Below are 14,771 nucleotides of genomic sequence, written 5' to 3'. Positions count from 1 at the left end.
GGCAAAAGAGTAGGGGAAGGCAGTTTTAGGCCCCCATAAGTTTAAGGGTTCTAAACTGGAGAATCCATTGAAAATGTGTTTTATCTAGTATTATGTTTTTATAATTCTTTAGAAAAAAATGATCAAATTGAAATTTGCCAATATAATTATCTAAATAAATAAATGGAGAGGAAAAATCAGCTTCTATGTACTATAGTGATGCTTCAAAAATAAAAACAAGGAACCTTTATAACCAGTAAATGTATTGGTATGTGCCTACAAAAGGAAAAGAGCTATTGACCTCCATACAGATTGATCTTTTTCATGATCTGCGGAAATTCCTGTTCATTGATTTCTCTATCACCATCTTGATCGGCTTTGTCAATTATTTCCTGTAGTTCCTCATCAATTAGCTTTTCTCCTAGCTTTCTAGCCACATGTTTTAAATTCTTGAAGGAGATTTTTCCAGTTTCATCATCATTGAAGAGTATTAAAGTCTTCATAATTTCTTCTTTGGTATCCTTTTCAGCCATTTTTTGAATTATCACTGCTAAGAAACTGATTTTCTCTATCCCCTCCTTGTCAATGTCAGATATCTTTTTTTTTTTAATCTCTTCTTTCTTGGTTTGAAGCCTACTGTTTTCATGGTCACCTTGAGCTCCTTAACATCTATTGTCCTTGTTTCACCTATATCAAAGAGATCAAATGCCTCTCTAATTTCTTGTTTCTAGTTCTTTATGAATTCAAGTTTGGGTCTCATCTTCTTTCTTAGGGGAGTGGGGCCCAGGTTTGGCTTTTTGATGGTGCTGGCCATGCCTTCTTCCCACTAGCAAACATGTAATCTCTCAGTCTCACTTCATTTTCAAAGTCTTGAGTTCTTTAATTTCTTTCTGAACAGGTAGCCATTTAACATTACTTTTTTGGAATAGAAGAGGGCTTTTTTTTTTTTTTTTACTTAAGCATCCTCCTCTGAAGAAGTTTCTAAGGTTGAATTCTTTCTTCTTTGGCTTTACTTTAAAAAAAAAAAAGTTGTTTTTGTTTTTGTTTTTTTTAAACGAGAACTATTAGCATAAGCACTTCTTATTGGGGGTTGGGGGAGGTTCCTCTAGCTTCACTTCAGTTCTCCCTTCTGATCTGGAACCCCAAACCACAAACTCCATCTTCCTGCAAGTTCTTAAGGTTCCTGCCCCATTGCTTTTGCACTCACCAGCTGTGCTGCTTCATTTTAGCCTAGGGCCACAACTCTGCAACATAATTAGACGTGGCATTTCTAATTAGCTGATGTTCTCTCAATCTTCCTGGACTCAGACCCCTGACTCTGCACACTGTCCACTGCTAGGAGGTGGAAGTTCCTGTGGTTCATACTGAGGCTTCAGCTGAACCCAGCTACTTCCCAGAGTCCCCTTTTGCTCTTCTGTGTGCTAGCCTGGAGGTGTTAGACTTCACACAGGTTAAGCCTCATCCTGGGGTCTTTCTTTGGTCTTCTCTCAGGAAAACCTCTTTTAAGCCCCAAGTCTTCTTCGTTTTTCACCAGCCTATGTTCACCCTGATGTGCAAATTTATTCTGTTTGTGGGGGAAAATTTTCTGACCTACTTTGCCATCTTCTCAGAATCCTCTGACCTAGGATATAGTTTCTGATTTGGCAAGGCTACTGAAAAGATGACTAGGGTTAGGGAATCAAATCCTTCTCCATTAAGTCACTAATTCATTCTGATATAGATATCTTGATAGGTCTTGTATAATTTGCCATCTCCATTCTCTTTCCTCTGTCCACTGCTTACTGGCACATGTATGCTTCAGTGGTCAACCTTGGGGTAATTTTTGGACACAATATTGGAAGAAATACTAATGCAATTTGTGAGCAATTTCAGATGAGCAGGACTGCTGGAGAATTTTGTGGAAATTTTCAATCCTTGCATATATTCACAGGAGTTGAGGGGAGCGGAGAAGAAGCATATAGAGTACTTCAAAGCCTAGGTGGCTTGTTGCCACCAAATACTGTATACATTTCTATTATATGTGCTGTCATATATTTCCTGAAATATTCCTGACTTTACATATGTCTTAACAGAGTGGTTTCCTTCTCATCTATGTTCCCATTTATTTATATAGAGGCTCAAAGGATCTTAGAGCACACATATGCACACACACACACACACACACACACACACACACACACCCTTCATACCCAAACAATCACTGACAGTTTGTTGAAAGGTCACCCCTCAAATATTACCTCATTTGAGCTATACAACAATGCTGTGAGATAGATGTAAGATTATCTACATTTTACAAAATGATTTGGAAGAGATGAACTTTGGCAAACAGAAATTGATAGATTTTATAGAGGAATTTCTATCCCTAAGAAATCGGGGCAAAGACATTGTTTCTAGTGAGCAAGCTGAAATAGGTTCAAATACATTAAAAAACCTTTTGATTTTACTTTGTCAGTTAGGTGTCTAATGTTGCAAAAGACTTTGGCCCCTGGAGATTGAAATTCTCCTTCTCACAAAACATTTCTCCTTTCACTTTATTTCACTTTTTGAAATGGAAATGGCCATTTTACTTGGTGTTAAGTTCAGAATAAAAATAAAATGTAGTCATGTAGTTATGAATCTTATTTAAGAGGTATGCCCTCTGCTTGAATTACTGTTGTGATGTATGAGATGATATCTGAACTTCAGGTACAAATAAACCAAACACTGATATCATAAATCAGAATTCAGGTGACTTCTAATTTTGAATAAACTATCAATTATCATATTCATACACACACAATTATCCTAGCTATTTTTTGTTGAATCTATACAAAGATAGGATAGAAGATGGAAATAAAGGTTCCAGATGTGCTAAGATCTTTTTATAAATATTTCCTCATTTGATCCTTGCAAAATTCCTGTGAGGTATATGCTACTATTCTCTCCATTTTACAGTTGAGAAAACTGAGGCAGATAAGAATTAAATGACTTGCTTATGGTCAAACAGCTAATAAGTCTCTGAAGCTGAATTTGAACTCAGGTCCTTGTGATTCCAAGACCAGAACTTTATCCATTGTTTCACTGAGCTGCCTGTACAGAGAATGTTGTACTTGGGATTAAGAAGAATTGGGTTTGAATCTCATCACCAACTCTTAGCTGTGTAATCATGACAAGGTTACTTAATATCTCAGATTCTCAGTTTCTTCATAAAATATTTGTCAAACTTGCTTCAGGGGGTTGTTGTGAAAATAAAATGAAATAGTACATATAAAATGCATTTTAAACTGCCATATAAATGTTAAGTTATTAATAAAAGGCATCATTAAGAAAATGGTAAAATTAAAATTTTATTAAGTCTGTTCATTTTTGCTTAAGAAATTTTTGTAAAAGAAACAAATTTGAGGGATTTAATACTTTATATATAGCCTATTCTGTCAAAATAGCCTAAGAAGATACTAGGCTTCAGTATTTGCTTAACTGTTCTCATCATCTGCTCCCATTTAAGCTCTCTTATTCAGTACCCAGGATGTGAATAGTTTATAGCACATGAGAAATAAGGATTTATGAAGGAGAATTAGAGCAAAGAAATATATGAGCAAAAGGGCTATTCTAGCCACTGGAGGCATCTTTATCTGGTGTATCAAATCAAGAGAAAACCAAGAAGGCATATAGAATATAGAGAGGACCTGAAGTGAGGAAAAGAGATGGACAAAAGTCACATAAAATGGGGAGATATGGAGGGGTTGTGATCCATATCACCTAACAAAATACCTTCATTGATGAATCAGCAGATCTGTCTGTCTGTTTTTACAAGAATCCTTTCTAATAATCACAAATGTACCCTCAAGAACAAAAAGGCTGATTTGATCAGCTTGGGGATTTTTATTTTCTGATTCTATTCTCCCAAGTTTTTTAGATCCTGGAGGGTTGTCCTCTCCCTGATCCAGGATATTCAGGTACAGTATAAATAATGCAGCATTTCAAAAGCTCATCATTATAGATGAGCTTCTCCTCTAGTACAGATAGTATAAAATTTGGTTATAAAAAGCTATTTAAATAAAACAAGCAAATTAGGCAAAATCCTGTTTTATTGAACCACTAATAAAATGGCTATACCAACAAATGTTTTCACCTAAAGTCTCCTTGGTTTGGCTAATTTTTTTGTCTCATCAAAGAACATGATAGATATATATTGCCATGTCTGTCTAATTACATCTTACATAGGAAGATGACATTGTCCATAGTGATTGTCAAATATATAGAGCCATAACTGAAAATATTAATGGGAGTCAGTATACATTGTACCTGCAGAGTCGTAGTTTAATCAGCAGTTGAAATGCAGAGTTTGGTCTTCTTTGCCTCTGCTTGAGTGACTCTATTTTTTGGAAACATAGTATTAGTCACCTGATTCTCTAATTTTTTTTATCTCAACAATAGTGACTATGCACCTACTCTGTGGTAAGGTTTTAAAAATCTGTGTTTCCTGGCTAATCTATCTTAAATGATGCTATTTCTCGGGAATCAGAATTAGGAAGCCTCCTATAGTAAGCTAGACTAAATCCCATGAGGCCAGCCTACAAGGCAGTTTCCAAGGGCATCAGCATCATTTCTCTCCTGAAGAGCAAAAGGATCAAGTTACCCTACAGACCACAGATCAAATGTCTAGTTGCTTTCTGAGAGAAGTCCAATCTCATGGGACAAGTTGAAAGTTCTAATGCACAGATTTAATAATTCAGGATTGTCCTTATAATATCATAATATTTTGTATCTCATTTTCTGATATTCTAAACTAAAATCTGACAATTATTACCAATTACCCAATTATTAGTTTAGCTTAACATTAGTATATGGATTGAATTGGGTGAGAAGTAAAACATTCAACTGCAATCTTTTCTGCAACTAACACTATACCTGAAAAATTGAATGACTTTAGAAAAAAGTGATCTCTTCCAACTTTTGCTATAAAACATATTGGTTATATAAATAGAGTTAAAAATAACTGTACTTAGGATAGCCAAAGCACTTGGCCTAATAATAAACCTATTTGTGCCTCTTAACAGCTGCTTATTCAGAAAAGTTAAACAACTTAAATTTAGCCTTAAAGAAGCAGGGAACTTATAATTATCTCTTATTTTGATAAATGGAGCTTTTTCCCTTGGGGACATTTTTCCTTTGAATAGATACAACAGAAAATATAGAGTGACTTCTTTACAAATATCTAATTTTCCTTAAAGCATATGCACATATAAAATAATGTTTTATTAATTCATTTTTTTTATACCACAATCATTTCCCAACATACTACCTCTGCTACTAAATCCACTCTCGGAAAAAAAGAATTGAGCAAAACTGACAAACAAAACAGCCCACTTGTACAATGCTCCAACTTCCCTTTAAGGAGAAAGGAAATGTGTTTCAGTATCTGTTGATCAAATTTGGTCATTGGCTGCCATTTAATGTTGTCATTTACATTATTATATTAATTGTATATATTGTTTTGATTCTGATTACTTGACTGCATTAGTTTACGTGAGTCTTTCCATGTTTCTCTAAATTCTTCATATTTATTTTTCCTATACAATATTCATTTGTACTTACATATCACAGTTTATTTATCCAACCCCCAATTGAGTATCTACTTGCTTCCAGTTTTTTGCTAATATATTATGACAAAAAGAACTTTTATGATTATTTTGTCATACATAGAGCCTTCCCCTATTAATGATTTCCCTAATTCTCTTGAGAGTACTATCATCTTTCTGGTCATTCATGTTTATGATCTCATATCCAAATAAGTCATGATTGTTGTGATGTGGAATATCAGAATTGTTTTAATTTGCACTAAAAAGTTTTAAATTAGTAAATTAAATTAGTAAAAATTTATTTTCACTCCGTCCCACCATAACCCTTTCCACTGGGAAGAAAAACTTATGAAAATATGCATAGTCAAACAAATTACTGCATTAGCAGTGTCCAGCATTGCGCTATTTTTTTTTTAAAGCATCTCTCATTTTGGGATTTGTCTTACTTTAAACTTTTCCTTATAATGATGAATTAGTTGCTTTTCTGAGTTCTAGAAATATCCTACTCCCACACATTTTTTTCACAGATGACAATTCATTTAAGACATTATTTTTTAAATGTATTTTCTCATTGTGAATCCACAATACTTATAAGCATTATATGTTTGAGGAATAAACCCACCCCATAATTAGCATTAGGCTAAGGTGTTTTAAAGAAAGGAGTATTATAATCTAAGGTCTATAAAACAGAATTAAATTGGATTTTGTTTCTGACTCTCATTCTGACCCTAAAGTACTTCCTTGACCTCCTAATTTCAGCTTCTCATTTTGTTAAAAAAAAAAAAAAAAGATATGATGAAACATACTTCCTAGATAGCTAAGTGGTGTACTGGATAGAGTGTCTGTTCTGGAGATGGAAAAGGAAATGGCAAACAATTCTAGTATTTTTGGCAAGAAAATTTCAAATAGAGTCACTAAGAATTGGACACAACTGAAACAACTGAACCATAATAATATTCCTCCTAAGAATATTTAATACTAAGAAATCATAGTGCAATTCATTCTATTGTTTTGCTATTGTCTATTCATTCTTATTGGTGCCAGTGTTATAGCTTTTAGAATAGGGATTATAGACTACAAATAATATTTTTTTTCTAGGTTGAAATTTTGGAAAATAACTGGTGAAACCCAAGTATGGTAAAGAGTGTTAGAAAAGGATTTAATACCTCAAAAGACTCCTAACTCTATTTCACATTCCCCTTTTACTTAGTGGGAGTCAGAAATAGAAGTTCAGTGAGGAAGAATATTAAAGAAGTTTTCATGGATTGATTATAGGAAAAGTATGGTTTTTATAGAATTAGAGAATTTCAGACTTCTAAAAGAACCCGAGTCCACCTTGTCCAAATCGTACCTGAGCAGATGTGTGTATATTTATCTTTATGTAATATTATAAAGGCCACATATGTATGTATATGTTTGTGTATATGTACATATATGTATATGTTTATATACACATGTATATGTATATAGAAAGATTTCTCTCTATAGCTACTTTTTTTTATAGAGAAAGAAAAAGAAAGAAAAGGACTTAGAATTTTTAATGGACTTTAAGCTCAGTATGAGTCCACAAAGTGACACAGCAGCCAAAAATGCTAATGTAATCCTAGACAACAGTAACAAAAGCATGGTATCTAGTTTTAGCCATCACAATTTAGGAAGTACATAGATAATCTGGAAAATGTCCAGAAGATAATTTGGTAAGAAAACTTCAAACTTGTATCCTAGAGAAAGAAACAGACTGAGTTCTAGATTACCAGAAATCTACAGGCAAAGATCACTTGGCTGGTATATAATAGATTATATACCTAGGGCACAAGTATGCAGAATACTCTAGATATGGTCTTACTAAGGAAAAAATTAATGGAACTATATCTCACTTCTTCTAGAAACCATACTGTTATTATTGTAGTCTAATATTACATCAGCTTTTTGGGCTGCCATTTCACAATGTGGACTCCTATTGAGCTTGAAGTTTATTAAAAATAATATAGCCTTTTCTTCTTTCTTTTGTTTCTCTTTTGTTTCCTATCTTCTTTTTAAAGACTGAATAAACCCTATCTCTCCCAGACCAGAAGCCCAGAAGCTACTCATAAGTAAGTTCTTGTTTGATTAGCATGGGAGCTTTAACCTGCTTAGTGTATTAATAACAAACTTAGCAGCTAGTGTAGATATGTGGCACCATTTCCAAATTACATGAACTGCTTTTTCACATGATTTGCTTTCTAGCCAGAATTGACCCATCCCATACTTGGACATGCTTGTTTAACATATAAAACATTTATCCCCATCATATTTTTTCTTATTATATTCATCCCATCATTCTGGCCTCTTTCAAGTTTTTCATATTCCAGTTCTCTTATCTAGCATGTTAATTATCACATCTATTTTTTTGTTATCTAGAAACTTCATAATCATGCTCCATCTGCCTTTGATGAAATCATTGATCAAAGAGCCAATGGCAGAGTCTGATGGCATCCACTAAAAAAATTCCTCCACTTTGTCATCATTCCACTAATCCTCATACTACTTTGACTTGTAATGACTCTGGCTATTTCCCTCAATTCTCTAGCCCAGTCATGCTTTCATAAAAATAACATAAAGCCACATCATTCTTGAGTTGTGAAGGAGCAAAATAGATCTGTGTTAAGTAGACTGAGGGGTGAAGTTGAGCCAAAATGACCCTGAACACAACTATGGTGAGAGGATAAAACAGATGAACTCTTAATAATCATTCTGACTATGCTTTTTGTACTCTGGTCCTCCCTCTTTCCTTGGTTTGTTTACTTTACTGAAGTATATGCTCTGTCCTTTAGATCTGCTGAGACACAAGACTGTTTACCTGCCTTGGTGATTAACTTGTTTTGTTCTCAGGTTGACTCTGTTCAGCTCCCACTGGGACACCTGCTTGCTAAGCATCAGTTCTACTCACATACAACCATACTCCCAATTCTTCCCTGACCTTGCCTCTACTTTTGGTAGGACCAACAGGAAAGCACAAAGGAAAAGAGTTCAAACTGAGCAATCTAAGCTGAATTTAGGGGAAAATCAGGTGGAATTCATTAGGTAGCTGATAAGTTTTGACTGAGGATGTTTTTTGAGAAAGTAATAGATTTGGTTTGTCTGCCATATTGGATGCTATATAAGTAGGTAACAACAGAAAGAATCAAGATATATAATTTCCCAACATGACATTAGTTTCACTTATCCTAAATTGTTGTTAAAAATGTTGATAATAGAAGAGCGGGCTATCATTCATTGCACAAGTAAAGAGGGTGTTTTCCAATACTCAAATTTAGAGTTTGCACATGAAAGGAAAAGTTGAATCTCTTTTTCCAGCTATAGCCTTGTTAAATATTCAATTCACCAGTTGTTCCTAAGAGACAAAGCTTCTAGATGACAGGTGGCAGCCCAATTCGGATTTCCCTTAAAAGGATATTCCTCCTACTTAGTAACAACAGAATGAAGTGTTGAAACTAGGGTTTGCAGATGAATCCTCAGCACTAAATCCTTACTACTCCTTCAATTTCGTGACTCAGATACCAACTGTGCTGTTTTTCTTCATCAATGGTAGCCAAGATATGTGTGCCAAGTTTAAAAACATGGCCTGATTTTAGATGCTTGATCTGAAGAGTACTTACTTAGACAGAATTGTCATCCTACTCTGACAGATTTATGTCAATACATAAAAGTGTAGGAGGGTGGGAAATTCATCCTTAGGAGAAAGATATTAATCCCCCTCCCCCCTAAAAAAAAATCAAAGCTTTAAGCAACTTAGGTAAGCAGTATGTGGCAAGATGGACACAATCTGGGACAATGTTTTTTTTAAAAAGCATCTGTAATTCTTAATCATTTAATGATAAGGAGAAAAAAATGAGAAAAAGAGAAAGAGAGAAAGAGAGAGAAAGAGAGAGAGAGAGAGAGGGGGGGGACAGGCAGCTTCTTTATAAGGCAAATTTTTTAAATTTCCCAGATATTTCTTTTTCTGCCTATTTAATAAAAGGCTTTAAATATCAAAATTTGAGATCCTGTTTTATGGAGTCAAATTATTCTATTTATCTGCTGAACATACCTATCTCTCTTCAGTAAGTTTTGATAATTTGTTTATTTAAGGTTCATTTATTCCATACCTGAAGAATAATCTAAGCCTTCTCTGTGACCAGGTTGTTTAAATTTCAGGTTTTCAAGAGGTTGTTTTCAGTAGTGCACATTTTCATTGTAACCTTTCTGTTATTGTGCTATATTAAGACATGTCATGGAAATGGGCATGGTTCCATACACTGAAAAACATATGGCATATGACATATTTCCTGTTCACATTTGGAAATGATGACACCCTAATCAGAAAGTAAAAATAGAACCAGACATACTTTTTCTAGATGTGTTGTCGTCCTTACTTCAGCATCTAAAAATACTTATTCCTAAGAAGACAAAATTAGAATGTCCTGTATTCATATAGCACCTTTCTTGGACTCCCAGCAGTTTCCAGGCTTTTCTTTCTTTGATTCATCTCCCACATAGCTGCTGAGTTGAAATTCCCAAAGCACAATCTGATCATGTCACTATCCTGCTCAAGATACCTCAATGACTCCCTGATGTCTTCAGTAAAAAATACATCTTTTTGACATTCAAAGTTCTTTACAATGTGGTTCTAACCTATCTTTCCAGCCTTATTAGGAATTACTTCCCTTCATATTTGCCATAGTCTGGCTAAATTGCTTATTTACTGCTTCCCATATTCCCTCCATTTCCTATTTTCTTGCTCAAGGCCTCATAGCTAGAATGAACTTTCTTCTCTTCTGGACTTCTTGGAATATAATTTAGCTCTCTTTGAAACTAGATAACTTGTGAGCTATATCTTATAACAATAATATTAATATTAATTAATAATAATAATCCTCATAGTTGTTAGTGTTCTCTCCTTCAAATTATTGAATATATGTAGGGCAGACTCTATCTCAATTTCCCAATTTCTTCTTGCACTGGAAATCTGAGGCCCCAGAGAGTATTTGGCTACTTTTTCCTTGTAGAGTACTAAGGCTAACCCTGAGGAGGTGGGGGTTGGCTCTGATGGTCTTTCTCACAAGCCCACAATAGTGTATTATGACATTGATAATGAATTGATATCAATTAATCAACCAACCTTACTTATTTTTAGAAATAGGTATTTCCTAAGATAGTATAGTTAGAACAATTGGTATAAACATCTCCCTAAATCAAAGTATATTCCTCTACAATTACATACAAACTCCAAAGGAAAGTTGACCCAAATTTAAAGAACATGCGACTAAGAGATAACTTATAGATATTGTAATTCCTTTTACTGAAAATCTTCTCACTGCCTCCCCTTTCAAAAAGCTCTTAATTTTCTGTTAAGGATAGTATAGACTTACTGAGCTTCTTGTAGAGTCTAAAAATTGCCTATCCTTAGGATATTTAGTTTGTCCGCCTGCTCCAGATGTAGATTGTGCTCCCTAACAGTGCTGGTTCATGGATACTCATGAGATCTTCTGATCTGTTGAAGATCATAAGGTTTCCTTTGATAAAAGGAGGTCTGGGAACAAAGACTCTTTTCTACTCCATACTTCCAAAGGAATTCCATCTCAAGGCTTGGCTAAAATTTCTACTGAGCTAGCCTGTACTCAAATGCTGTTCTAACCTAGCTTGCTATTTTATCTAATTATATGCCATAAAAACTTGTTCTGTAGCATTGTATTATTTCATCCAATGGTTTCCAAATTAATTAAAGAAAATTTTATGCTTCATTAGATGCATTGTTCATTTATTTGTAACCTCAGTGCCAAGACCCATTGGAATGGTACCCTATTTGATGAAATCAGCAGTGATGCAGAGTTGGAAAAGAGAAAGGTGCCAGTCTTTTTGGTTTTTATCAGTGTTTTTCAAGTTTTCTTTGAGTCATTGAGTCTCTTTGGATTTCAAGCATTTCTGTCTTTTAGCTTTGAAAGAGAAACATGGAAGATGTCAAACCCATGTCAGGTCACTGAATGAAAAGATTCTGAGGAGCTAAATGAGAGGAGCTGGCAGTCTTTTTCATGTCCCTATTCTCAGATTGGTAGGTTAACTACTTTAGGGAACTGTTCTTTAGTGAGACACAGGACCCTCTTTCAGTTGAGCTAAGTTACCTTGTTCCCAATGAAAGCGTTTCTTCACACCATATTGTCAAGTATATATTCTGTGTATACACATTTTCTCTCACATCTTTTTTTCTATTACATTGGAAACTGAGTTTCTTGGCTATGTGTTTGTTAATTCCTCAATAGAGATTTCCAGCCCACTAAAAGTTTAAAAAAAATCCCTAAAATATTTTTTGGGATAACATTTTATAGTCTGTCTAAATTTTAGTGTTCTTCCAACTTCAAGAAGCCAATACTGCACTCTAGAGGAATCAATAACATTCTCTTCATCTTCCAAGTTCCTTGGTGGGCCTTTGCTCATTTTCTAAGAATCAATTAGGCTGTTTTAGAGTGATCATTTGTCAGTTCTTGACACTGATTTTCTTTTTTTTTTTTTTAATTTTATTTTATTTATTTATTTATTTATTTATTTTTTATTTAATAATAACTTTGTATTGACAGAATCCATGCCAGGATAATTTTTACACAGCATTATCCCTTGCAATCACTTATTTTCGTTTTTTCCCCTCCCTCCCTCCTCCCCTCCCCCCCAAGATGGCAAGCAGTCCTATATATGTTAAATATGTATCAGTATATCCTAGATACAATACATATTTGCAGAACCGAACAGTTCTCCCACTGCACAGGGAGAGTTGAATTCAGAAGGTAAAAATAACTCGGGAAGAAAATCAAAAATCAAATAGTTCACATTCATTTCCCAGTATTCCTTCTTTGGGTGTAGCTGTTTCTGTCCATCATTTATCCAATGAAACTCAGTTAAGTCTCTTTTGACACTGATTTTCATTTTCAACTGTGATTTCCTTTGTGCTTTATTATGACTGATATAATAAATGTTCATATAAATGTTGGGTATGATCCTTTGGACTCTTGATTTTCCCACACTACCAACTGTTATATCTTTTAAATTCATTCAAGTGAACATTTAAAAATAGAAGTATAACTTTTGTACATTTCCTGAGGTAATATATATACATATATATATATATATATATGTATATATTAGCCATAAAATTAAAAACATAGCAAAAGAAAATGATATGGATATAGCACAAAACCCAGGATTCAATTGATCAAAAGTTACTTAAAGGGAAACAAGCTTCATTTGGTAGCATCTGATAAGGTCAGATGTTCTTGAGTCAGCCTTGTTGTGGTTTTTTGTCCTTCTTGAAGAGAGCCCTGATATCAGAAAGGTAAAGCTATGACGTTTTTCAAATGAATTGGATTTAAGTGAGGGAGGGTTGTGCAAAGTCACTAGGCTCACTTTCTTCTCAGGAGCCATTTGGGTCCATTAGCAAGAAACAAACCAAGAAGACTGGAGATGGCCCTGCATGCAGTGGGACCTTTATAAGCTAAGGTCTTTCCTACATCTCAGTTTGACTCAGGCAACACCCATTCAGTGATAAAACTAGGTCAGAAATGAAGCAAAAAATGGTCTCTTTTTACCTAGATTAAAAAAAAAAAATCTAGTAGGGAAGACTCCCAGGGTTTTTGGTCAAAATAGAAACAATTACAATTGGCATTCATTCTGAGCCAATCAGGGCCCAAACAATCACCAAATGGGACTTTGCCTGCGACCTATTTGTTGGCCAATCAATGAAAGATACAGTGATTTGGGTTTAAGATATGGTCCTTAAGAAGGTAATGTAGCCCTTAAACCCCAAGATATTTTTCAAATTACATGTAACATGAAATAAAGATTCATGATTTCATATAAAATACTCCTTTTGTGTTCTGCTGTGTGTGTGTGTGTGTGTGTGTGTGTGTGTGTGTGTGTAAGTAAATGCTTCTTTTTTGGTGTTTAAGATTCAGAATAATTTTTTTTAAAGTATAAGTACAATGTTGAATTCTTTAAGTCCAGTCTAATCCAACAAGCATTTATTAAATCATTTAATAAATATCTATTAAACACCACATGCCAGGCACTGTGCTAGGCACTGGAGTGTCTATTAAAATGGTTTGTTAATTACTGAGGACAAGCAATAATTTTGAAATGGTATCATATCAGTGGTTACTTTTGTTTACTGGCATCATGATTGCTAAGACTCCATTCCCTAACATCTTCCTCCTCCTCTACCCTCCACTAACTGAGAGAAGGAAAGGAAAAACAAAAACAAACTCTTCTAACAAATGGGCTTCATTAAACAAAATGAATTCACTCAGTGACCAAGTCAAAAAAAATCTCTCTTTTTCTTGTGTCCATCACTTCTCAATTAAGGAGTTGAGAAATATTCTTTTTCTTAGGTCCTATGGATACATGGTTGGTCATTTCTTTGATCAGAGTTTTTTAAGTTTGTTAAAATTGTTTTCCTTTATAATGTTGTTGCACTGTATAAAGTATTTTATAATTATCCATTTTAACAGTCCATACTACTGAAGATTCCATAAAATTGTCTCTTTTGTCATTTTTAACGGTACAATAATATTCCATTACATTCTATACCACATTTTGTTTAATTACTTCCCAATTGTCTAGGTCAGAGGTTCTTAACTGTTTTGTGTCATGTAATTTTTGACAGTGTAATAAAGTTTTTAAACCCCTCCTCACAAATAATAATTTTAGATAATTGAAGAAACACCATATTTCAATTAGAAGTATCAAAAACAAAAGATATTATTTCCCATTTAAATTCATAAACCTTTTGAATTTATTCACAGATCTCTAACATTTTTTACTCCTTTCTATATTCTACACTATTGTATACCTCTCTTTATCTTCCTCCTTTTCCCCCCTCTTAAAACTCTCAGAATAGGATCAGTCACCTCCAGGACTTCTATTTTTCCTATTTAATTTCTTCAAAACTCTTTGAAGACATTAAAATTCTTACAGATCACATTTCTTCTTTTCCATAAGAATGTTAGCACTATCTCATTCCACAGTTCCTTCCAATTGTTCAAATAAGTTTACTTTTTTAGATTTTTCTGGACTCATGTTTATTTCAGATTCCTACTCACTTCTGTTTCTTGGTTTTAATCAGAAATATCTAAAAGTCCTCTATTTCATTCTCTCTCTCTCTCTCTCTGTCTCTCTCTCTCTCTTTCTTTTTTTTTTTTGGTAAAAACTACCAGATGTTCTATGATC

General features: G+C 34.1%; 1 pseudogene; it reads right to left on the bottom strand.

Annotated features, from left to right (window-relative positions):
* Positions 1 to 272: 272 nt before the first annotated feature.
* LOC127546463 (centrin-2-like) lies at positions 273 to 954 on the bottom strand (annotated as a pseudogene).
* Positions 955 to 14,771: the final 13,817 nt, after the last annotated feature.

This window comes from Antechinus flavipes, chromosome 2 (genome assembly GCF_016432865.1).
Source record: "Antechinus flavipes isolate AdamAnt ecotype Samford, QLD, Australia chromosome 2, AdamAnt_v2, whole genome shotgun sequence".
Lineage (NCBI taxonomy): Eukaryota > Metazoa > Chordata > Mammalia > Dasyuromorphia > Dasyuridae > Antechinus > Antechinus flavipes.
Note: the sequence above shows the minus strand (reverse complement) of the source record. Positions and strands in the feature narration are given on the sequence as shown.